The sequence below is a fragment of the Balaenoptera acutorostrata genome, chromosome 16, assembly GCF_949987535.1.
Source record: "Balaenoptera acutorostrata chromosome 16, mBalAcu1.1, whole genome shotgun sequence".
NCBI lineage: Eukaryota > Metazoa > Chordata > Mammalia > Artiodactyla > Balaenopteridae > Balaenoptera > Balaenoptera acutorostrata.
This window is the reverse complement of record NC_080079.1, coordinates 64,728,860-64,751,641: the sequence shown is the minus strand read 5'-3', so window position 1 is coordinate 64,751,641 and position 22,782 is coordinate 64,728,860. Positions and strand designations below refer to the sequence as shown.

Sequence of the window (22,782 nt, the reverse complement as noted above, 5' to 3'; positions counted from 1 at the left end):
AGATGGGGAGATGGGGGGCTCAGAAAGTAGGTGACTTGCTCATACAGGCAAAGCCAATAAGAGGCAGATTCAAACCAGGTCTGATCAACTCCAGATTCGGTGCTCCAGGCAGGGCACCAGGAAATCGTGGTGCAAGTAAGGGGCTCTCTTGGGAGGGGTGACATGCAGGGACAAGGTCCTGGAGAGGGTGAGGGATACTCAGCTCCACTCTCCAGCTAAGGGACACTCTTCCCAAGCCCAGACCTACATGTCCTTCCCATGTGCATCTGCCCCTTTCCCTCCTCCACCAGGGACCGCCACCCCTAATGGTCCCTGAGACTGCTCCTTTTCCCCTGCTGTGGGAGTGTATGCTCCCAGATCCCCCTGGTCCGGTCCTGTCGGCCGTGATTCTGAGTCCTCTCATCCACCAAATGAGCTTCATAAGTTTCAGGCAGCTCATCTTGCAGTGGTTGCACAGGCTGAGTAAGGTCAAAAGTCAATGGGCTGGTTAGGCCTAAGGCGCTACAGACCACTGCAGGGGTGATAGGGAGCTGCCCTGGGGAGCATCAGGCCAAGGTTTCCCTGGGGACACTGCAGGGAACTCCCACAGGCTCAGTCCAGCCTCTGGACCGTCTGCTCAGCTGCCCCCAGCTGCCCTCAGTGGCCGGAGAAATCCACCCTCACTGTCTGCTTTCTCTGTAGGTCCAGCCCCGCTGGGAGCAGCCCAGGCCTGGGGTTTGGCTTTGTTTTTTCATTACACAAGTGGATCATGAACACGTTCTCATTAGAAAAAAAATACACAAATGCACAAAGTAAACAATAACAATTCTACTTTACCTCCGCTCTCTCGAGCCTATTCTCTCCCTTGGGGTAACTGCTGTTTACAGTTCAGTATGCATCATTGCTGTCCATTTTCTTGGCATTTATTTGCACATATATATCATTTGGACTTGTTTGGGGCATTGTATATACACACCTCACATAGTGTTCTGAACTTTGCTTTTTTTCTGCTTACCATATGTCTTAAAGATCTTCCCACATCAGTTCATATAAGTCTGCCTCATTCAGTTTAACTGCTGCCTCATAGCTACCCTATGGATGTCCAAGGGCTTACATAACCACTCCTCCACTGATGAACACATAAGTCTTCTGCAATGAACACCATGTATTGGTATCGTTGTACCCCTAGGTGATTACTTTCTATATGAGGAATTGGTGTGTCGAAGAGTGTGACAGTTTTTATTTTTGCTAGCTTCTGCCAAACTGCCCTCTAAAAGGCTGAATCAATTTAGCATCTCACTAATCCCATATCAGAGTCTGAGGCAGCAGTTCTCCTACCTGACCGGGTCCGGGACTCCCTGGCAGGTTGCTCTGAGATGGCTGGGACCCATTTCCCCTCTGGAGAAGTCATCTGGCAGCAGTGTGGGAAGGTGGATTCTAGTTGTGCCTGGGTCATAGAAGGGGTAATCAATATAATAGAGTGATTACAAGCAGGAGATTTGGAGCCATTAAGACTTGGGTTTGGGTCCTGGCTCCACCGTCCATGAGCTCTGTGATCTCCAGCAAATATAATTTCTCTGAACCCTTTCATCTGAAAAATAAGAGTAGCAATAACTAATCTTATTGACAGGTGGTGTAAAGCTTAAGCAAGATGATACATGTAAAGCACTTAGTACAGTCTCTACATAGTGTAAAAGGCAATAAACTGACACTTTACATTAGGAGAATATGATCGTTATTATCTGGACCCTGTTTCCAGAAACACAGCCCTCTTTCCTCTGGGATGTCCTCACATCTCTACCCGTGTCAGCCACCGAGCCCTGCCCAAGCCCAAGCACCATGTCAGCTGGCTGCTGGCCACCTCACAGTGTCTGCTGCATGCAGCGGTCAGAGCCCACAGGGAGTGGGCGATGGCACCCAGCAGGCAGGACGAGCAGTTCTGGCTTCCAGGCTAGGAGGGTAGACAGGACATAACTGGATAAACACCAGTAAACAGAGGTGGGGAATCTTACAAACAGAGACCCGTGCCGATGCAGCTTCTCCGAGATAAACACATCGGAGCCAAGTCACCAGGTGAGATGGGAGGGAGTGGGGCAGTTGCGGAGTGTGTGTGGGTTGCAGGTGGGGGCAGGAGGCGGTGGGAGAGAGCGAAGCCAGACAGATGGCATAGCCTGGGAAGGCAAAGTGGAGGACGGAAGTAGGGTGCCGGGGGGTTGCCTAGAAGGTGGCTGTGCTCCTGGCAGCCACTGTGGAGGGGAAGGTGCCCTGGACTAGCTGGCCACCAGAGTCCTCAGTTCAATTCCCAGCCCCACCTCTTGCCAGCTGTCTGGACTTGGGTAAATCTTTCCTTTTTCTGGACCTTGGTTTGAGCATCTTAAAATGGGCATGAGGGGCGTGCTGAACTTGATTATCTAGAATCATTTCGAGCTTGAAACTTCTAGGAATTTCTGCCCCGTAATAAAATCTCTGCTATGACCAGTCTCATCTTGAATTTGAATCACTGTGGCTGTCACTCTAATCTCTCCAAAGTATTGGCACTTAACAGTTTATAAACTATGTTCACATCTGTTTCTTCATCTAGTTCTGCCCTGTAGCTTTGGATGCAGGTGGAGCTGAAATTCAAATCTCATTTTGCACAAGATTGCATGAGGGACGTGGGGCTCACTGAGGTGAAACCACTTACAGAGGAGGCTGGAATTGAGTAGAGCTGGCATCTTGCCTCTCCAGATGCCACCCCAGCAACTCCTGAGCTGTCCAAAGTGCAGACAGTGGGTCAGACTGAAGCACTCAGTGTCCCCACATGCACTACCACCAGGAACCATCTGGCCCTGGTCACACTCTCCGTGTCAGGCTCTTGGTTGGCCCACATCACCTTGTCTAGTCCTCATGGCTACCCCCTGAGGTAGCACAGTCATGATGCCCACTGTACAGATGAGGAGTGGAAGCTCAGAGAGGTTGAGTTAGTGCCCAAGGTCACCTATCTGGTGAGCAGCAGAGCTGGGCTTCCCAAGACCCCACAAGCAGACCTCGCCTCTCCTTTGCTCCTTCCTGTAGAGGGAGCTCACACCCTCATTGACATCTGAAAGCTTCACTCACCATCTGTTTCACTCCAAACCATTCTCAAGGCCCAGTTCCCTTGCTGTCTCCTCCAGGAAGCCCTCCCTGATCTTTCCTGTCACTCCCAGGCATTTGTCCTTTTCTCTTTCCCCTGAACACACTTATAACCTTCCTGTCTGGGTCTTCCTGGTGTTCTTTATCATGCTCCATCGGGGAGGAAGGGGATTTTCCTTCTCTGTGTCTGGAGCTTGTCTTTATAAAGTGGGGTTTACTATTTTCTGAATAAATATATTTTAATGTGATGGTAAAAGAAATACATGTTTTTATAACAGTGAAAACTGTAGAGAACAATTAGGCTAGTGGTTTACCCTCTGTAACCCTACAGTATAAGGTAGGACCAATCGTTTCACAAACGTGAAGCACTGTCTTAGTTTGGGCTCCCCTAGGAGCCGACTCTGAGTTAAGGATGTGATTTATTTGTGAGGTTTATTTGGGAATGGTTTATTAGTAGTCGAGTGGGGAAGTGAGATGGGGAGTGGAAGACAGCCAGGAGAGGGTGTGTTTCCAGCAGGTCATCACTATGGGCAACTGGGGATCCATCTTGTTGGAGAACTCTGGGAGCCTGCGTAGGACCCATGACACAGAGTTATCTCCCCACAAGGGTGAGGGACCTGGGGTGTTTATCCACAACTCTGTCAGTCACTGGTTGAGAGCTACTTCCAGGCAGAGCTGGCTCCACTGGCCAGAGAGAAGCCTCAGGCAAAGAGACACAAGTGCTGGAAGGCACAGGAGCTATTGACAGGGCACTGATGTATTCTGCTACAAGTACCTGCAGGTACCAGGCTCCCTGCAGCACAGCAGTGAAGGAGGTAGACTAGGTCTCCAGAGGCAAGGAACTCATAACCTTTGGGGGAAACAGGTATTAGTGAAAAACTACAGAACAGATATCAGTATAAATGAGCCAAAGAAAAAGTCCATGGGTCTGAACTCAGATGGCCAGGATTGGAATCCCAAGTCTGCCACTAGTTGAGCCAGTTATTTAGTCTCTCTGGGGCTCAGTTTCCTCATCTATAAGATAGAAATTATAAAAGTAGCAACATCTTGGGGTGACTTTGAGTTCGTTTAAATTAATACATACAAAACACTCAGCGCAAGGCTCGTCATAGAGTGCATTCAATGAGCGCTGGCTGTTACCATCATGGGTCACGTCATTAGACATCATTAATGTCATTATCATCATCATTAATGTCATTACACTATAAAGAGGGGCTTGGCCGAGCCTCGGGTTCCACTCCCACAGAGAAAAGGGAGACCGCTGAGGCCAGTGCAGGGGACCATTTCTGCCAAGGCCCCCTGATGGCCTTGTACTTATCACATAGACCACCCAGCAAAGGCCTGACCCACAGTTACCTAAGTCTCGTTGGAACATGTAAGCACTTAGCTGCTGATGGAAGGGAAGACGGGAGCCTGTGGCTCAGCGTGGGTCCTGAGGACGAGTGAGACAGGAGAGGTGCCGTGAGTGCCCTCTGACCCTAGGCTGGGCCTATTCTGTCAACTTGCGGGAAGGGAGGAGGAGCCCGACCCGACCCCTTTTGGCCACACAACGCTGCTCCTCCTGTTTCGCTAACCAGGTTGACTCTGGAGATCCGTATGTCGAGGAAAGAGGGAGCTGCCCTCCCCTGGCCCCACCTGCCGGTGGCCCCGTAGCTGTGGCCGCTGGTGGTCCCTGGTGGCCGGGCTTGCAGCCAGCAAGTGCTTCACACAGCTGCCACGCACAGCAGCCAGACTCCGAGGCGGCTCCCCCGGCCAAGGGAACATTCCAGGACAGCTTGGAGTCATTAGGCGCCCCCTGCTCCCTGTTGCTGGCGAGAGCCTGGCTTCAGACCCGGACCCTGTCCTGCTGCCCGCCTGCCTCTCACTCCCCTAAATAGCCAGCAAGCCTCCTGGGGGGAGGAGACAAGATGTTGCTCAGCCCCCCAACATTGCTTCCTTTCTCTAGATGTGTTTCACTCTTCTGCCCATGATTCCTTCTCCCAGTTCTCAGTATGAAATGAGCCACTACAGCCCTTGCAAGGCAATGAAAGAAAAGCTGGGTTGTGGTGTCGAGTCTGCTGTGTGACTTTGAGCAGGTCACATAACCTCTCTGGGCAGTTATCTGTTTTGATTGTCAGCAGGAACTCCTGGTCCCTGCCTTCCCCCCTACCCTGTGGAGATGAGGAAAGCGTGTCTGGAAAACATTGACGTGGGAAAACAGATGCTTACAGCGGTTGGAACACATGTTATCTCCGGGGGTCAGGCCTTCCTCAGCTCAGGGTACACTGAAGCATAGAACTAAACATCAGAAGGATCCAGCGAACCAGCCTCGCTTTAAAAGTAGGGAAACTGAGGCCCAGCCAGTGACAAAGAAAGCTGGGGTCGGAAGCTGGCCTTCTTTTCACTGTATCACCTTGTCATTTGGTGATGATGATAGGGGCACATGACTTTTGAGCATTTGTGGGCCAGACCGTAGTCTTAATCGCTTTCCATGGGGCTTGTCCATTCATCCTTTTGAGGTAGTGTTAGTGGAATCCAGCAGGGGTGAGACTGGAATGGTGGGTGGAGCTGTGCCAGAATCTGTTTGCTTAAACAGCATTTTTTTTTCTGGGGCCAGAAACTTCTGAGGATATCTATGTTTTGCAGACATAGAAGGAAAGATTATCTTTCAGGACCTTGGGGTGTATTGGATGAGAGACAAGGTTAGAGCTGTTTGCTGGGCTCCAAGGGGCTCGTCCACCTTCTGGGCCCAGTGTGGTTGGAATGGGGGCAGGAAGGGGTGGACACTTCTCCCACTCCCTTCTCAGCTTGTGCTGGGGGAGGGGCCTCACAGAGCAGGGTGTGAAATCTCCCACGGGGTGGGGGGCACTTATGTAGGGAGAGGCCAGTGGACCAAGGGGCGTCACCAACTCAGGTCTCACTTCGGACTCCACCTTTCACTAGCTTTGTAACCCTGGACACATGACAACATCTCTAAGCCTCAGTTTCCTTATCTGTAAAACAACCTGTGTTCAACGTTCACATTGGGAGGATTTGGAATAACCCGCCGAAGCAGTGGACACTCAGCAAGCCAGGATCTACCGTGGAACCACCGAACAAAGGACAGTAGCGGGTGTGGTGGCCTCAGCCTGGGGAGGGAAACTTGATCCTGCAGAGGACGGCTGGCTAGGGGGCAGGTAGCAGGGGGCGGGACCTCTCCAGTCCCTCTAGCGCCCTTGTGGTAGAAGCTGGTGACTGCCCAGACAACTCTTGGCCAGGGGCTCCTGGGGCCCCAAACCTAGCCTAGCTTGGGCCAGACGGGCTCTGGCAGAGACCCCGCTTTCTCCTCAGAACAATGTCATTGTCCCAGCCAAGGGCAGCAAGAGGCGGGCCAGGGAGACTACCTGACTCCCCGTGCCCTGCCCTCCAGGTTTGGCTGTACCCCTCGGTCTCGCCGCCAAAGGTCTTGCCAGCTGGGAAGCAGTGATACAGTTACATATCCTCCAGCGTCCTGGGCCTCTGGGAAGAGGGGCACAGCAGCTCAGGTGGCTCTACACCTGTGTCCTTGAGCTAAGGGAACGCCCCCCCCGCCGTCCCCAGGAGACAGAACTGAGTCACCGTCCTCTTCTTCAGGCAAGGCCCCCAGCGCAGGGCTCTGGCCTCAGGGTCGTTCCCAGGGTGCTAAGAAACCCGCTGTTCTCCTCCACCCCCCAACTCAGAAGTTCTCGAGAAGAGAGACCCTCTCATTATGGGCATGTGTGCGTGGGCATGTGTGTGCATGACTGTGTGCTTGTGCGCGTGTGCATGGGTGGGGAGGACTCTGGAACCGAGGATCCCAGGTGAGCTGCCTCTCTCCCCCTCTCCTTCCATTTACTTGGTCCCAGAGCCAGGCGCTGTTCTGGGCACTGCAGTGACAGTGTGAGTGAGGAAGACCTCACCTCTTCCCTCAGGGAACTCACGTTCTGTGACAGCAACACCACATAAACCAACAAAATGATCTCAGGGAACAAGCCACGGTGGGAAGAAATCAAGGACAGTAGGGGGCTCTGGTGGGGACGGGGTGCACACTGCCCTTCCCCGCCCCTCCTCTGTGATTTTTAAGGGAGCAGCAGGGAATGCAAGTGCGGTGTGGGAGCAAGGAGGCTCCAAGAACGCTCAGGGGTGGTGAGCGAGGGCTGTGTAAGTCCCTCCTGGGCCCGCTCAGCGCAGCGGGACGCACCGTCCACTGCATGGGGGCAGGTGGCCGAGGCCTTGGTCCTGGCATCCCCGTGCCCTGCTCCCCCGGGCAGGGCTGGCATCCCCGTCTCTTCTGAAAGCCAGAGGGGTCCCTACCCTTGCAGTTCAGAGTCTGGTAGTTTACTGCTGGGGGGAAAAAAAGGAAGAAAAGAGAAAGAGGGAAAATTCCATTTTAAACTCTTTTGACCAAAGCACAAGCTTTCTTCCTTCCTTCTTTCCACCCTTCCCTCCCTCCTTTCTTCTTTCTACCCTCCCCTCCCTCCTTCCTTCTTTCCTTCCTTCCTTCCTTTCGTTTCTTTCTTTCTCTTTTTTCGTAAGGGTAGAAAGTCCCCGGAGAATGTAAACAAAGAATCTCCTAGCATGAATCAGGCCATCTTGTTCCCAAACCCCAGGAAGAACGTGTTTTCCTGGAAGCTGGGATCTGAGCAAAGGGACGAGAGGGCTGCACGGCCAGCTGGGGCCAGTGGCTCAGGTAGGGACGTGAGCAGGGCTTGGAGTCAGGGTTGGTCTGTGGGGTTCCTGGGGAGCCTCTGAAATAGCTGCCTCTTAGGTCCATATATGCTACCAGAAGGAGGGTCCAAGAGAGGCCAGAGGGGTGGGCTGAGGTCACCTGAAGCTGATTTGCTCAAAGACAAGTCTCGAAGAGCAGGAAGAGCCTTGGTGTCTGCAGAATCCTAGCCCTCCTCTGGGGAGGTCTCTCCAACCTGCAAATGACTCCATCATTTGTACATTGGTACCCGAAGGACCCTCTTAACACTGTGCCCACTGATGGCTTTGTTTCCTTCTGAAATGCAACCCCTAACAAGAGGCAAAGCCCCAGCCACACCACTCATTTACACTTTAATGTAAATGGCTCATCTGACCTTTTTCCAAGGGCAGGGTTTGTATACAAAGAAGGGAAAGAACGTGAGAATGCTGGGTTTCCAAGAAAAAAGATGTCACTTTTACAGGAGCTAGGGGTCACCTGAGGGTGAATGAGCCAGAAAAGGCAGGGGAGGAGCAGGAGAGAGCATTCTCAGACTTCATACTTTAGGATGGGGCCAACACTTCCTTGAATAAAATCAACCTTCCTTTGCAAGGTCATGCTAAACCAGAGATCAGAAAGTCTACTCTCTCATGAACAGTGAGTTTTGAGAAAAGCAGAGGTAACAAGCCCCGGGTACTAGGTGCAGGCCAAGTGCTGCACCTGCGGCATTTCATATAATCCTCATAGTGCCTTTGTGAGGCCAGGGTTACTCACCCCACGTGGCCAAAGAGGGAGTGGAGACAACCCCTCTAAAGGCTCTTCCAGGTCTGATATTTTTGTATTCTTTCATGATGCCAGCCAGCAAGGCTCAATGGAGAACAAAATACTAAGCACTCATCCTGTGCTGTGCAACCACTAAGTGCTCAGTGCTTTACTCTGGCCTTCTGGAAGGATGGTATATCAGCTAGCTATTGCCACAATAATGCTGCATAACAAAAGAGCCCAAAACTCAGTCATTTACCACAATAACCATTTACTTCTGGGGAGGTTGGCAGAGGTTCAGCTGATCTCAGCTGGGCTTGCCTTACCCTACTTCTCACTGCAGGTTTGTGGGTCAGCTGGGGAGGGTCTGTTCCTTGTGTCTCTTATCCTCCCGGGACAAGGGGGTGGGCAGGGCATTGTTCCTCTTGTGACAGCAATAGATGTGTAAGAGGGAAGCAGAAAAACATGAAGCTCCCTAAGGAGCCAGTGCCTTTTCACTTCTGCCTGAAGCCATTGGCCAGAGTAAGTCACACGACCTCACCCAGAGTAAAGAGGTAGAGAGAAGCTCTCCCCTGGGGTGAGGTTATGCCAAGGCTTGGCTGCCAAGGAACATATCAGCCAATTCAGCTGAAAAGAATGATTCAGCTCCCTTTAACAGGGGAGTTAAACTGTTTCCCCCACTTTCTCTGTTGCACTAGAACGGACTGAATGCAAATATCTCCCCTCCCTTCCTCATTTAAGGATTAAAGATTTGAGATTAAGGCCTCCCTATCTTCAAGCAAAGGAAGCCAGTTTCTCAGTCACTGGGAAGTTGAGGGTTATTAGGTGAAAGAATGGAAGAGAATAGATCTCAGACCAGAAGGGGGATTAGAGAGGGATTCCCCAAGAGTCTCAGGTGAGGCTGTGGGAAAAGTATAAATGGGGAAAGTTTGGGACCTGAGCGGGGGCAGATGGCCCACGAAGAGTCAAGTGAGCTGATCTGGCAAGAGACTTCGTGGACGAACCACGTTTGAGGGCCCAGGAGCCACACGGGTTCTGAGTTGCCACCTGCCAACCCAAGAGCGAGAAATTCCCATCACAGGTGCACAGGCCAACACTAATTGGCACGTGACTTCACTTCATCCCTATGAACCAATCATCAGGCCAGAGAGGAACCACCCCCCTGGCCACTGGACCTTGTTGAGCCCCTTTCTGATGACTCTGTGAGAAAATTCCCATCACCCACCCCTGGGTACCCATGAATGGTTGCCCCATCATCTTGGGGGTCTAGAATAAGAGTACAAATAGTGTCCCACGTACCATACACTAGAAGTTTTATCCTCACCATCTGATCCAAGCTGGGGAACTTCTGTCCACAAGGTGTCTCCCCCTGACCCAGCCCAATCTCCACCCACAGGGCAAACCCAGAAAGGCAAAGGCACAACCCTTGCCTACCTGGAGCCACCCAGGTGAGGAAACTAGCCTGTATTCAGGAAGTTTTTTTTTTTTTAAAGCCACTTCAAAAAGAACATCTCATTAGAGCCACAAAAGACCTTCCACAAGACCTTCCATCTATCACCAGCGTACCAGTGAACCAGCATTAAGAGAAGCATCCAGAATGTATGAAGACAGGAAAATGACTATGCATTGAGTGAGTTCAGACCCGTTTACCCTTCACCTACTCAACATCTACCATGTGCCAGGCTCTGTGACAGGCACCCAGGAGACAATGTTGAATGAGATATGGTTTCTGCTCTTGAGGATCTCCCAACCTTAAAAGAAAGATCTGGGGAGGATTGGTGGGAGAGAAGGGACTTCATATACATTTTAAAGAATAAGAAAAATGGGTAGACTGAGGAGGAGGTGGGTGATTTTCAGGCAGAAGAAAGCAATCCCTGGAAGGAGAGAGGGTCTTCCTTCCACAGGAAATTTGGCTTGTAAGGGTTCCACAGGAGAGGGTGAAGATAGTCGAAAGGAGTGACTGTCTAATGGTGGAATTTTGATAAGCATAGCACCTGGGGGAGAAGGGACTATCAGACATCCACCTCTGTAGTCACCCCCTTCATGGATGTTCAAGGCCCATTCTGATTATAATGGCCTAGAGAAGTTTTCCAGCAGTTTCTCATACCCATGCCATGCTCTTTTCACATTTTCTCTTACTAAGCCATGACTCTTTGCTTCTGGAAACATGTTGATACCCCTTCTGAGAGAAGTACTATGGAAACCTCACCACAAATACACTCCTGTCCCTGATTGTACTAATTAAAGGAAAGCGCTGGTGGAAAAATGATTTTAAGGAAACATAGTTTTATTATTTTAAAATTAATCCACTTACTTGAGTGAGCTAACCACTATGCATTCCACAGAGATGGTCTGTAGGGGACCTGCTGTAAGGGGTTTATTGGGTGATCCATTCAATCATTAAACATTTATCGCACAGCCACCGTGGGCCAGAGGCTGGGGATTCAAGGCTAAGTAAGTCCCAGTGTCTGCCCTCCAGGAGCTCAGTCTGGAGCGGGGGACAGACACATAACCATAAAGCAGAGTGGTAGGTGTGGCGAGAGTGATGTGTACAAAGATTACTGGAGCACAGAAAAGAGCAACCATACAAGAGTGGAGGTTGGGGTCACCAGGGAAGACTTCTAGAGGGAAGAAAAGGGGACCTCCTACTTGGGTAGCATGAATAGATGCCTGCAGGGGAAAAGCTGGGGGATGAGACAGAGCCATCAGGGAGCATCTCAGGTAGGGCACAGCATGCACAAAGGCTCACAGGGGAGAAAAGCAGGATGACTAGAGTAATCGACCACCAATTGGTGTTGCTAGGATGTAACATGGAGATGGGGGGTAGCAAGAGTTGCATCTGGAGTCATCAGCAGAGGCCAGATCTTGGAGGCCTAAAAGCCTTGGTAAGGGTTTGGACTTCATCATATAAACAAGGGTGGGGGGGGGACATTAAAAAGTTCTGAGTAGGGAAATGATACAAATAAATCTGTGTTTCAGAAAAAAAAAAGAAGCAGTGTAGAGGACGCATTGGTAGCAGGGGGATCAGCTGGGATAGACTGGGAGAGAGAGATGGCAGGGCCTGTCCCTGCTAGCAGGAGGAGGAATGGAGAGGAGGGGACGTATTTGAGAAATGCTTAGGAGGCAGAATTAGTAGGACCTGGTGATTTATGGATATAAAGAGAAGTGGGAGAAGGAAAATTGCAGAATGACAGCTAGGTTTACAGCTTGGGTTATAAAGTACATGGTGGTACCTTCGGCTGAGATTGAGAATTCTGAGGGAAAGCAGTTTAGAAGGGGAAAAAATAAGATCAATTTTTGATGTTGAGTTTGAGGAACTTGTGGGTGGGACATCAGGGAGAGACCAGCAGTTAGGTGGATATTTGAGCTTGCCCCTGTGGAGGAAGATACAGGCTGGAGGCAAAGATCTGAGAGACGTGAGCATTAGAAACCACAGAGGGGCGTGGGATCATTCATGTGCTCATCAGGATGCTCCAGGCTTAAAACATACACTTAAAAGTGGCTAAAACAAATGAAGGCATTTATTTATTTCACTTAATAAGTTTGGAGGTAGGTCCTGGGCTGCTTCTCAATATGTCGTCAAGGACCCAGATCTTTATATATTTTAGCTCTGCCACCTCTGTTCATCCATAACTGTATGTCCTGCAGTAACGTGAAGACAGACGAGGGTCCTAAAGGACTTGGAACCCAGGGGAAGGTGGGTAGAAAACAATTGATTAATAGATGTGATGCCTGCCTTTGGCTGTGTTTGGAAAGAGATAAGAAAGGGATAGAACTGGCTGGTTGACAAGCAGGAATGAGAGGGAATTAAATGTCTACTAATTAGTACTTATGGGGTTGGAAGAGGCAACTGCTTCTTAACCCTAAACAGTAAAAGGTAAAGTTTAAAAATGCTTTCAGTGAGAAAGGCTGATGAAAACTTATCCTGTGTGGACTTCTGCTTTGGGCTATGATGGAATTACAGATACTAGACTAGCCCCCACCTACCATAAACAAATAGAAAAGTGGGTAAATTATATGAAACATCTGTTTTCAGACATTGGATAACCAGCAGAACAAGACTGTGTTCCCTGAGGGAAGAAAAACAAATAAGATTAACTCTATGATCAACCTGACTTTCTGCCTAGAGGCATTTACCAGACCATGGCCCTGGGAAGGGGGACCCAAGCAGAGCACAGAAGTCTCACAGTTTTGAGGAGACAGAGATCAGAATTCAGAAAACTAATGCAGCTGGAATTTGCAAAGTAGAATACTGGAGAAGAGGGAGCTATTCAGAGAAAGAGCTTCAGAAAATCACATAGGAGTCTTTGGCTTTTGAGTCTTTGGTTAAATTGAGTAAGTCCCCTACATAAAAACCTGCAAGTTGCAAACTTTCAAAGATGCGGACGTGTGTGCCAGCCCCTGTATGCCAGCTGTTGTACTGTTCTACTGTACTTTTCAAGGCACTGTATTGTGAGATTAAAAATGTTTTATTTTTTGTGTTTGTTTTTTATGTACATATTATTTGTGTGAAAAGTGTTATAAACCTATTACAGTACAGTACTATATAGCCGACTGTGTCAGGTAAGGTAACTAGGCTAACTTTGTTGGACTTACGAACAAATTGGATTTACAGATGAGCTCTCAGAACGGAACTTGTTCGTATGTAGGGGACTTACTGTACTAAACTGTGTATGTGTATGATGGGGATCCATGAGGCTGGACAAAGAACAAATACTGGAGAAAGAATAATTACTGGGGAGCTGTAAACTGAACGACTCTCTGAGCTGAAACAGTTGGGAGATGTTCAAGTTCAGGCTAACCAAGGTGGAGAGAAAGTTGAACACCCAGAGTATTTAGTGGAAACTTCAGAAAGGCCACACCTTAGGAGTAGAGCTAGACCAGTCTACTAACTACTAGCTAAACTAGTCTACTAAACTAGCCCTGGGGTAAAAGCTGTTATAGACCCATCCTAACAAAGCATAAAGACAAGCCTTGAAAGGATCAAGCTGATCTCCAAGTTATTTGCCAGAACAAAACTTAACACTCTTTAAAGAACGATAAGAAAAGTCAGTGCTCTATCAGATAATATTCAAAATGTCTGTCTTCTAGTCAGAGATCACTGGATATGAGAAGCAAAAAATGACACTCATAACCAAGAGGAAAAAAAAAATCAATCAATAGAAATGGATTCAGACACGGCACACATGTGATGGAATTAGCAGACAAGAATTTTAAACAGCTATTATAAATAGATTCAAGTATTTAAAGGAAAACATTAGTATAAGGAGGAAAGAAATGGAACATTTTTTTTTGAAAAGCACCAAATGGAGCTTTAGAACTGAAAAATACAGCGTGAAAGTTAATTTTATGTGTCAACTTGACTCGTCCATGTGATGATCACAAATCTGGTTAAACATTATTTCTGGATATGTCTGTGAGGGTGTCTCCAGAAGAGATTAGTATTTGAATTGGTGAAATGAGTAAAACAGATCACCCTCCCCAGTGTGGGTGGGAATCATCCAGCCCATTGAGAGCCCAAATACATAGAACAAAGAGACAAAAAAGGTTGAATTCTCCCTTTCCACTAGACTGCCGAGCTAAGGCAGCAGTCTTTGCCTGCCTGGGAACTTATAGCATCAGTGCTGCTGGTTCTCATGCCACTGGTTTTCCCCAGCTTGCAGATGGCAGATCATGAGGCTTCTCAGCCTCTGTAATTGTGTGAGCCAATTCCTTAAAATAAATCTCATGATAGATAGATAGATACATAGATGCCTAGATAGATACATAGATACCTAGATAGATATATAGATAGATAGGGATATATCCTATTGGTTCTGTTTCTGTGGTGAATCCTGACTCATACATGTGGTATAGGAAATAAAAATTTCACTGGATAGGCTAAATAGCAAATTAGACATGACAGAAAAAAAAAAAAAGATCAGTGAACTTGAAGACAGGATAAACTGAAGCACAAAGAGAGAAAAAAGCATTAACAGAGCTTCAGTGACTTGTTGGACAATTGGTCTTACATACCTGTAATTAGAGTCCCAGGAGAAGAGTAGAGAAGGTGTGGGTATTTGAAAAAAAATAATGACCAAACATTTTCCAAATTTGATGAAAAATATAGATCCAAGAAACTCCATGAATTTCAATCAGGATAAACACAAAGAAAACCACACCAAGGCACATCACAACCAAATTGCTGAAAACCAATGTGAAGCAAAAGAAAAAAAAAAAAACCCTTAAATTCAGGCCCAGAAAAATCTTAGCCTGTGGTAAGGATCAAATTGATGACATGGCTGTCATACCCATGGTTGAAAACTCTGAATGAACTAAGAGGTGAATCTTTTCAAATGGACAAACTGACTCAGGGAAAAGAGACTTGAAGGGGTGCTCTCCCATCTAAGTCTGAGAGAACCAACTCAACTGTGATTAATTACCCCAAAACTTAGTGTCTTAAAGGAAGTGGAGGCCAATGGGAATAAGAGAGGAAAGAAATTCAACAAATTTAAAATGTATATCTAAAATAAAAACTATAAATGAATGTGGCTATTGGTATATAGAGTTGTCTAGAATCAAATAGATAAGAAGACTGCTATGTCTTTGAGTTGTACTGTAAAAATCATCACAATTCTGGACTGAAAAGCCTTGTGACTGTTCAAGTTTTAATTCTTGGGATTGCAAAAGTCTACAGGCAGGAAACAGGCTGAGAAAACTGCTCATCCCCCAAGGAGGGCATATTCTCCAGTGCTCACTGTAGATGTGGCTGAGGAGGATAATGGGTTGCGAGATGGAATGCACTTCTCAGAACAGCAGATGTTATTGCCCCAAGAATCATGCTTCACACAAGACATTTAAAAGCTGGAAGGCAAAAGGAGAGTTCCTCACTAATCTCCTTCTCTTTATCAGGGAGAGAAACCTTTCACAGAACACCCAACAGACTACGCCTCAGGTCCCATGGGCCAGGATTGGATCTTGTGCCCAAATTCTAGCTGCAAGGGAGGCTGGTGTCTGGTATTTTGAGCCTCAATTATAGGAGATGGATTCTACCAGCAGGGGAGAAATAGGGCTTGTGGGAAGACTATTGGATAGGCAACCCATAGTGTTTGCCCCACCCCAGGAGCACCAAGAGTGAGAAACAAGGTCATAACAGTGGGGTCCTGGTGACAACTAACATTTCATGGAGCTCCATATATGTGGTCAAGGAAAGAGAGTCTTAGTTTCTGAGTAACACGTTGCCCCAAAACTTAGTAGCTTAAAGCAACAAACATTTATGTTCTCACAATTTCTGAGGGGCAGAAACCTGAGAACAGCTTAGCTGGGTAGTTCTGGTTTAAGATCTCTCAAGAGGTTGCAACCAAGCTGTTGGCCGAGGCTGTGTTACCTAAAACCTTGATTTGGGCTGGAGGATCTACTTCCACAAAGGCTTACTCATAGGACTATTGGTTGAAGTCCTCAGTTCCTCACTGGCTGTCGTCTGGAAACCTCAGTTCCTTACCCAGTGGACCTCTCCTTGGACAGCCTGAGGGTCCTCAGTATATGGCAGCTGGCTTCTCCCAAAGTAAGTGGTCCAAGAGAGAGAATGCGAGGAAGACCAACATGGAAGCCACGCTGTCTGATAACCTAATCTCAGAAGTGATACGCCATCACTTCGGCTATATTCTATCGGCCACACTGTCCAACCCTGGTACAATGTGGGAAGTGATTATGTAACGTGAACTCCAGGAGGTGAGAATCTTTGGGGGCCATCTTGGAGACTGGCCACCACAGAGCCCTTGAAGGAGACAGAGGAGAAGACATCAAAAGAGATGGGTTGATATCACAGAGACCAACAGAGAGAGTTCCAGAAGAGAAGTGTTTAATAGTTTTCAATACAGCAGTGAGAACCAGTAGCTAAGGACTGAGAAATGTCCATTGGATTTGTCAGTCAGGGTCAGTAAGAACATTAAGAGCGATTAAGAGCAGCTTCAGTTGACCAGTTTGCAGTGGACTGAGGTTTAAGTGGGTGATGAGCAATTGGAAAACAGCAAGTGTGGACAGCTTTTTTGAGAAGGTTGGATGAGAAGGAAGGGAGATTTGGACAGAAGCTAGAGGAGGACATGGAGGCTTTCATTTTGGGGAACATAAGGGGCCTGAGTAGATTTTTAGGCAGAGGAGAAGCAGCCAGTGGACTGGAAGAGATGACGATCCAGGAGAGGACAGCATGACGGATGGGGTGGGCTCTTGGAGGAGGCAGGAGAATTAGAGGTCAAAGACACAGGTGGGACGCTTGCCTTTAAACAGAGAGACACCTCATCCTCTGAGGCTTCAGTGAGGGAGGCAGGACGTCTGACCAGTGCAAGACCTGAGGGTGAGGATGCCCGGGAATTGAGAACTCGTAGCTGATGGCCTCAGGTACGAGGCCAGGAAGAGTAGGAGGCAAGGTCACAGAGAGCAGAGAGTGAACAATGATGTCAGTTACCGTGGTGATTGCTTACAGATGCAGAAAGGCTCGGAAACAGTCTGTTCTCATAGACAGGGCAAGCCCTTCCCTTGTAATCTAATTTCACTTTCTATCTCTCAGCAAACTCATTTTTCATAGTTGGTGATGTCTTCAGACAGCACCTGTGTGAGTTACCACAAGGTATGGATTAATGGGGTTGAAATGTATGAGGGTGGGAGATACCATAACTCAGTGGGTGTGGAGAATCATGACATCTAGGCAGGGCAGGAACCTCCAAGGTCTCATTGAACGTTCCATGCAAAGGTCTGTCTTAGCATCAAGGGTTTGTCCATCCTCTGCTTGATCGTCCATCCTCTGCCTGATCACTCACTACCTCTAGGGAGAGTCTTTCCATTTTCAATCCAATCCTTAGGTCTTTTCCTTCAGCAGGGCCGAAGTCTGACTCCCTGTGTCCCTCAGGTCCTACAGGAAGTCCCAGATCAAGTCCTTCTCCCACCTGACAGCCTTCAGAGATGTTTCTCCTCTAGAATAAATCTTCCCTGTTTCTTCACCCTCCCTCATATAGCAGGGTTTTCTGACCCCTCCTCAGAGCCGCCTTCTCCTCCAGATTTCCTTCAAGAAAACAATGGTCCTCAAGATTCAGCTGTGACCTGGCCCCATGGCTTTCTTCTGAGCACCCAAAGTGCTTAGATGAATGCCAGCAACTCACAACCACCTAATGCTTATGGGTGATTGCTGGAAACTTCTCCAGTTCTTTCTCTCCCAGAATGGTTCAGTCAGACTGGTGGTCTTTTAAGTTTTCTCACCATCCCTAAGCATGATCGAATCCTGCATTTTGGCCTGCAGAAAGAGGTTCCAGATTTTCATTTTGGATCTGTGACTTGTGTGGCGTTATCTTTATAGGTCACTTAAACCTCTCTGAATTTCAGGGTAGCCTTGACAACACCTCAGGTTAGTGTTCTGAAATATTAACTAATGTTTTACTTCTCTGGTATTTCCCCCTTCCATACTTCGCTCCTTTCCTCTCATTCACACCCAAATTCTGTCCTTTGGCTGTTGTCTCAGGGGAGGACTGTGGTCTCGGAAGGCAGGGAAAGGAGGCTCCTGGTTTTGAGTTGAAAATTCTTGGGCCATAAGGCAGCATAAAGGGCTCACACCAGCAAAATTCAGAAGAAAACTTGAGCAATGATTCCACTCTTCAGATTTGCAGAAAGTTCCCCCACACCAGGATGGCCCCAAAGAACAGGAATGACCCAAGAGTGGCACGGCACTAGATGAGAGAGAGAGACTGGCAAGGGTCTTGCAAGGGGACAAAGGCCATCTCCACAGCCACTTGCAGGACCAATGAACAAGTACAGGCATAGTGATGGACATCACAAATGACAGTGAAGACCAGATGCCTGGATACCACTTAAGCTTCCGGGAAATTAAAAAGGAGAGGACTCCAAATTGGCTGGGATTACACCACTACTACTGTGGCAGAATAAGGCCTTGAAATAGAAACAGAGTAGCAAAGACTGGGGACAGTTCTGTTTCTGTCATTCCTGAGATGGTGGGCTGAAATTCCACTCTCCCCACACCCCTGCGCAAAGAAGCAAGTCACCCATTCTAAGAGGTTCCAATATTTTTATCTTTCCTAAATGAAGCACAGAGGGGTTGAATGGTGGTTCCAAACCATAGCGCAGTAAATATTCAGTGTCTATGCTGCCAGATAGAGCTCCTGTACCTGCTCCACCCCTCTTACCCACCTCTCTCCCCCTCCTGGCCCATATCTTCATTTAGCCCGTGCTCCCATCCTCCACCGTCATCACCTCTTTTGCAAACTGACTCATTCCTCTGCTCTTCTCAAATCCTTTGCGCTCAAAAACCAAACCCTTACAATGTGGAAATGGCAGCAACCAGCGGCTCATGATCTAATGCAGCCAATTCGCGACAGGTGAAGTTTGCAGGTACAGTTTGTGCCAATGGGTTCTCATGTAGGAGGTGATTTAGAAACCACCATGATGCCGCAAGACGTAATTCTTGGCTTTGCTTTGAACTTGTCAGATTGGCTCAAAGAAAGGAAAGTCCTGGCCAAAAAAGCAAGAAGTTAATTAAGGGTGAAGGCCGTAATGTGACCATGAAGGCTCAGTTCCTACAGTTAACCCATTGGATACGATGTTTTCATAAACCCCAGTGAGCTTTAGATGAGGAGACATGGCCTAAGGAAGACAGCAGCAAAGATGAACATGTGGCCTTGTAGCATTCTAAGTCTCTGTTCCATTCTTCCCTGGGCCCAGAAAGCCTCCCTTCTCTCTCTGGAGTCGGGTTCCCCCACTGCTGAAGGGTAAGCGCCAAGGCAGGCCCAGTGAGTCCTGTCATGCGTGTCTCCCCCCACCTTCTTCTGCACATTCTCAAAACACAAGGCTCCAACTCCAACTCTCACTTGCCCTTATTTCTTTTAGCCTGTATAATAGCCTGCCTTTTCACATCCTACCTCCCCCAACTGAGTTCTTTGAGGAGCAAGGGTTGCATCTAATTCACATCAGTGCTTACTGAGGGCCCAGCCGAACCCAGGCCTGGCAGGAGCAGACGCCTGGTGGTATCTACTGAATTGGACAAAATCAATCTACACAGTGGGAGAGTTGACACATGGTCCCACGAGTTATGGGATTCTGTTGACTTGAATTCCACAAGAAGAACGTCTCAGTCGGGTTAAACTTAGCTGCCTGGGACAGGCGGGCAGAGTATGGATGTGGAATGAAAAATACGTGGCAAAGCTCTTCAGATTATTTAGCCATTTGAGGAAGGGCATGAGTGGGAGTTTGCAGCAAAGCCATGCACGATCTCTTGGGAAACATTCCCACCAGCCAGACTTCATTTCCCTGGGGAGTGACCTGTAGGCCTCCTGCGATGCCTCTGTAAGGGTGCCTTTCTCTTCTCCCTTTGGAGCACCTCTTTCTCCAACATTTCACAGTAATGATCACAGTAATGATGGCCTGACACTGTGACTTTGACCCACTGTAGACAAATACTTTTTCTTCTTAACAGGCCCCATGTTTCGGCACCCCGGAGCAGAAGCATTTGACAGGGAAATAGTGTCCTCGTTGAAAGCCTGGGTTCTGCTCAAGATGAATCAGGAGCTTTTAGTCCAGGGTGAGTGGGGTTGGGGCTAAGTCAAACACATACTTTGTTAGGACACATCGGGGTGCCAGTGACAGAAAACCCATTTCACTGAGCTTGAACAAAAAGAGAATTATTAGAACATATTCCTGAAAAATCCAACATAGCTCTGGCTTCAGGTGCAGCATGTTCCAGGGTTTCAAATTGTCACTAGGAAGCAGTCTTGGTCCATTTCTCAGTCCTATTCTTTTCTGGTTGTCTTCATATTCAGGCCCCAACTTGTGGTTAGATGGCCGTCATCAGCTCCAGGCTACACTCTCCCAGATTCAAACTCAACAGAAAAGAGGAGCTTTTCCTCCCCTAATTATGGAAAACAATGTTTTGACCTGGCTGTCATTGGCACAGATTGGGTCATGTGTCTATCCCTGAACCAATCACTGAAGCCAAGAGGGTGGAACTGCACTGATTGGCTAATCCTGGATCACATGGTAAACCTACATTGCATGGTCCCATTCAAAATCTCATGGACAAAGGGTGAAAAGGACAAATTGTTCCCCCAAAGAAATCTGGGGTGCTGGTTCCATGAGGAGGGTAAGGATATCATAAGATGTAACAGAAACAAGTATCCAGCACACAACTAAAGAGAAAACCACATTATCAGCAGCCCATAATCCATGCTACATGGGTGTGCAGTTGGGGTCCTAGAAACACCTACATCTATATGAGGAATCACAAAACTTTTTGTGCTGTTAAAATATTTAAATGTGTTTTTACTGATAAAGAGGTTATGGGGTCCACAGCACCATGAACCATGTGGACATTTATTGGTTGCCTCCCAGGACCTGGTTGCTCCTCCCCATAACCCTGTTTTTGTGTGAGGATAATGATTCGGGAGGGTGGACCCTATACTCACTCCACACCAGGGGTGAAACTACTTAGCACATTCCCTCCTCCTGCCCACCGGGATTGGTCCAGAGTGAGCACATGACCCGAGCCAGTCCAATTAGAATGAACCTCATTACCAGGACTTTTGCTGGCAATGCTAGGGTAAGATGCTCTTTCTCTTTGACAGGATATGAACGAGAAAGGATGTAGCACTGGGAGCTGTGGGCAGCCATCTTGGGACCACAAAGGAAGTGAGGCTGAGGGTGTCATAGCAGAAGAAGCAGGGGTGGGGGATGGAGGGAGGGAGGGAGAGAGAGAGAGGAATAGAAAGTGAAAGAAAGAGAGAGCGATAAAGGAAGGAGGGAGGGAAGGAAGAAAGAAACTGAGTCTTTAGTGACGCTGAAACTCTATATCAAACATCACCTGAAGCCAGACCCGCCTATGGATTTTTCACTCATGTGAGTCAGTACCTTCACTTTATTATTCCAGCCAGTTTAAATCAGACTTTCTATTACTTGCAACCCAGAACATTCTAAACATTTTTGAGCTGCTTCCAAGTCTGGGCAGCCTGTGGAAGTGGCTGTAAACAGGCTGTCTACCCCGAGTGTCATGACAGATAAGAGGTGGAGGGTGACTCCCCTCAGAGTGGCTGGCAGACCTTCCTTTAGAGATCTAGTGTTCCTGGGTATCTGGGAGTATGCTCGACATACAAAGCTCTTTTAAGGTTCTGTGGCCTGGCAAGAGGTTTAGAATTCCGTCGCTGGGCAGCTATGTGCCTACACCTCCAGGCACCCTGAGGATGGAGCTCTGGACTCAGATGGGCGTGGAGGGGAAGGGAGGAGCTTAGATGCAACCACTGAAATGCCTGATTCTTTTTTTTTAAGATTTTTTTTTTTTTTTGGATGAGGACCATCTTCAAAGTCTTTATTGAATTTGTCACAATATTGTTTCTGTTTTTGGCCTTCTGGCCGCAAGGCATGTGGGACCCCAGCTCTGCGACCAGGGATCGAACCCACACCCCCGACATTGGAAGGCAAAGTCCTAACCACTGGACTGCCAGACAGGTTCCATGAAATGCCTGATTCTTGAATTTCCTTGTCTTGGTGGCCACGCAGGTGATGGCAAGGAGTCAGGTGTGTGCTTAGTTGACAGTTCAGAGAAGGACTGGGGTCTTTTCATCAAGAGTCTGCCTTCTGCAGGGTTAGCTTTTAACCTTGGTGTAGTGGATGCTGGGATTCAGCACCCAGATCCTCTCCAGGACAGAGGCGCTGGTTCCCCAGCCACAGGGGCGTTGCTGCTGATGGCTCACACTTGGCTAAAGGGAACAGTGTCACCCAAGATCACACTCCCTCCCTGGGGGGTAGCCTGCATCCCAGGACTGGAGGGAGAATGGAGGTACAGAGACCAATCCTCGTTCAATTCAGGGCAACTCTGCCGAGCATCCCCTCCCGGCTTTCCATGGGGTTGACAGAGACCCCTTACTACTGCCGTGAAATTAAACTTCTTCCTCTGCCCTGTCCCACTGCCCTGGTCCCCCAGTATACCCCCTGCATGCAAATCTCTTTCTTAAAGTCTGTCTCTTTGCGGATACCACCCAACAAATGACACTAGGTCAGGTAGGTGGTTGTCTACGTGGCATGATATTAGAGGTCTGATCCCAATTACTTCTTTTCCTGGGTGTAATAGTTCCTGGTAATAGTGGTGGAAAGGAAATGGAGTTGAAAAGCACAGACAACTAGTTTGTGTTTTATTTAAACGCAGAATTTTTTTTCTTGTTAGAGAAGGAATATATGCTCATTGTAGGAGAATTTAGAATAGCCAAGTTAATTAATACCCATAAATCTTTCCATGAGAAGCA

The 22,782-nt window shown here is 48.1% G+C and overlaps 1 protein-coding gene across 3 annotated transcripts in view; it reads left to right on the top strand.

Annotated features, from left to right (window-relative positions):
• The window catches only part of FAM241B (family with sequence similarity 241 member B), a 245,704-nt gene that overhangs the window by 190,588 nt on the left and 32,334 nt on the right, over positions 1-22,782 (top strand). Inside the window, exon 7 of one of the 3 annotated variants that reach the window (XR_009005693.1) lies at positions 10,006-10,024. The exons of the other annotated variants lie outside the window; for them this stretch is intronic. The gene's annotated coding sequence lies outside the window, so the exon portion shown is untranslated. Of the gene's footprint in view, positions 1-10,005; positions 10,025-22,782 lie in introns of those variants that run through there. 3 annotated transcript variants of the gene reach the window in all.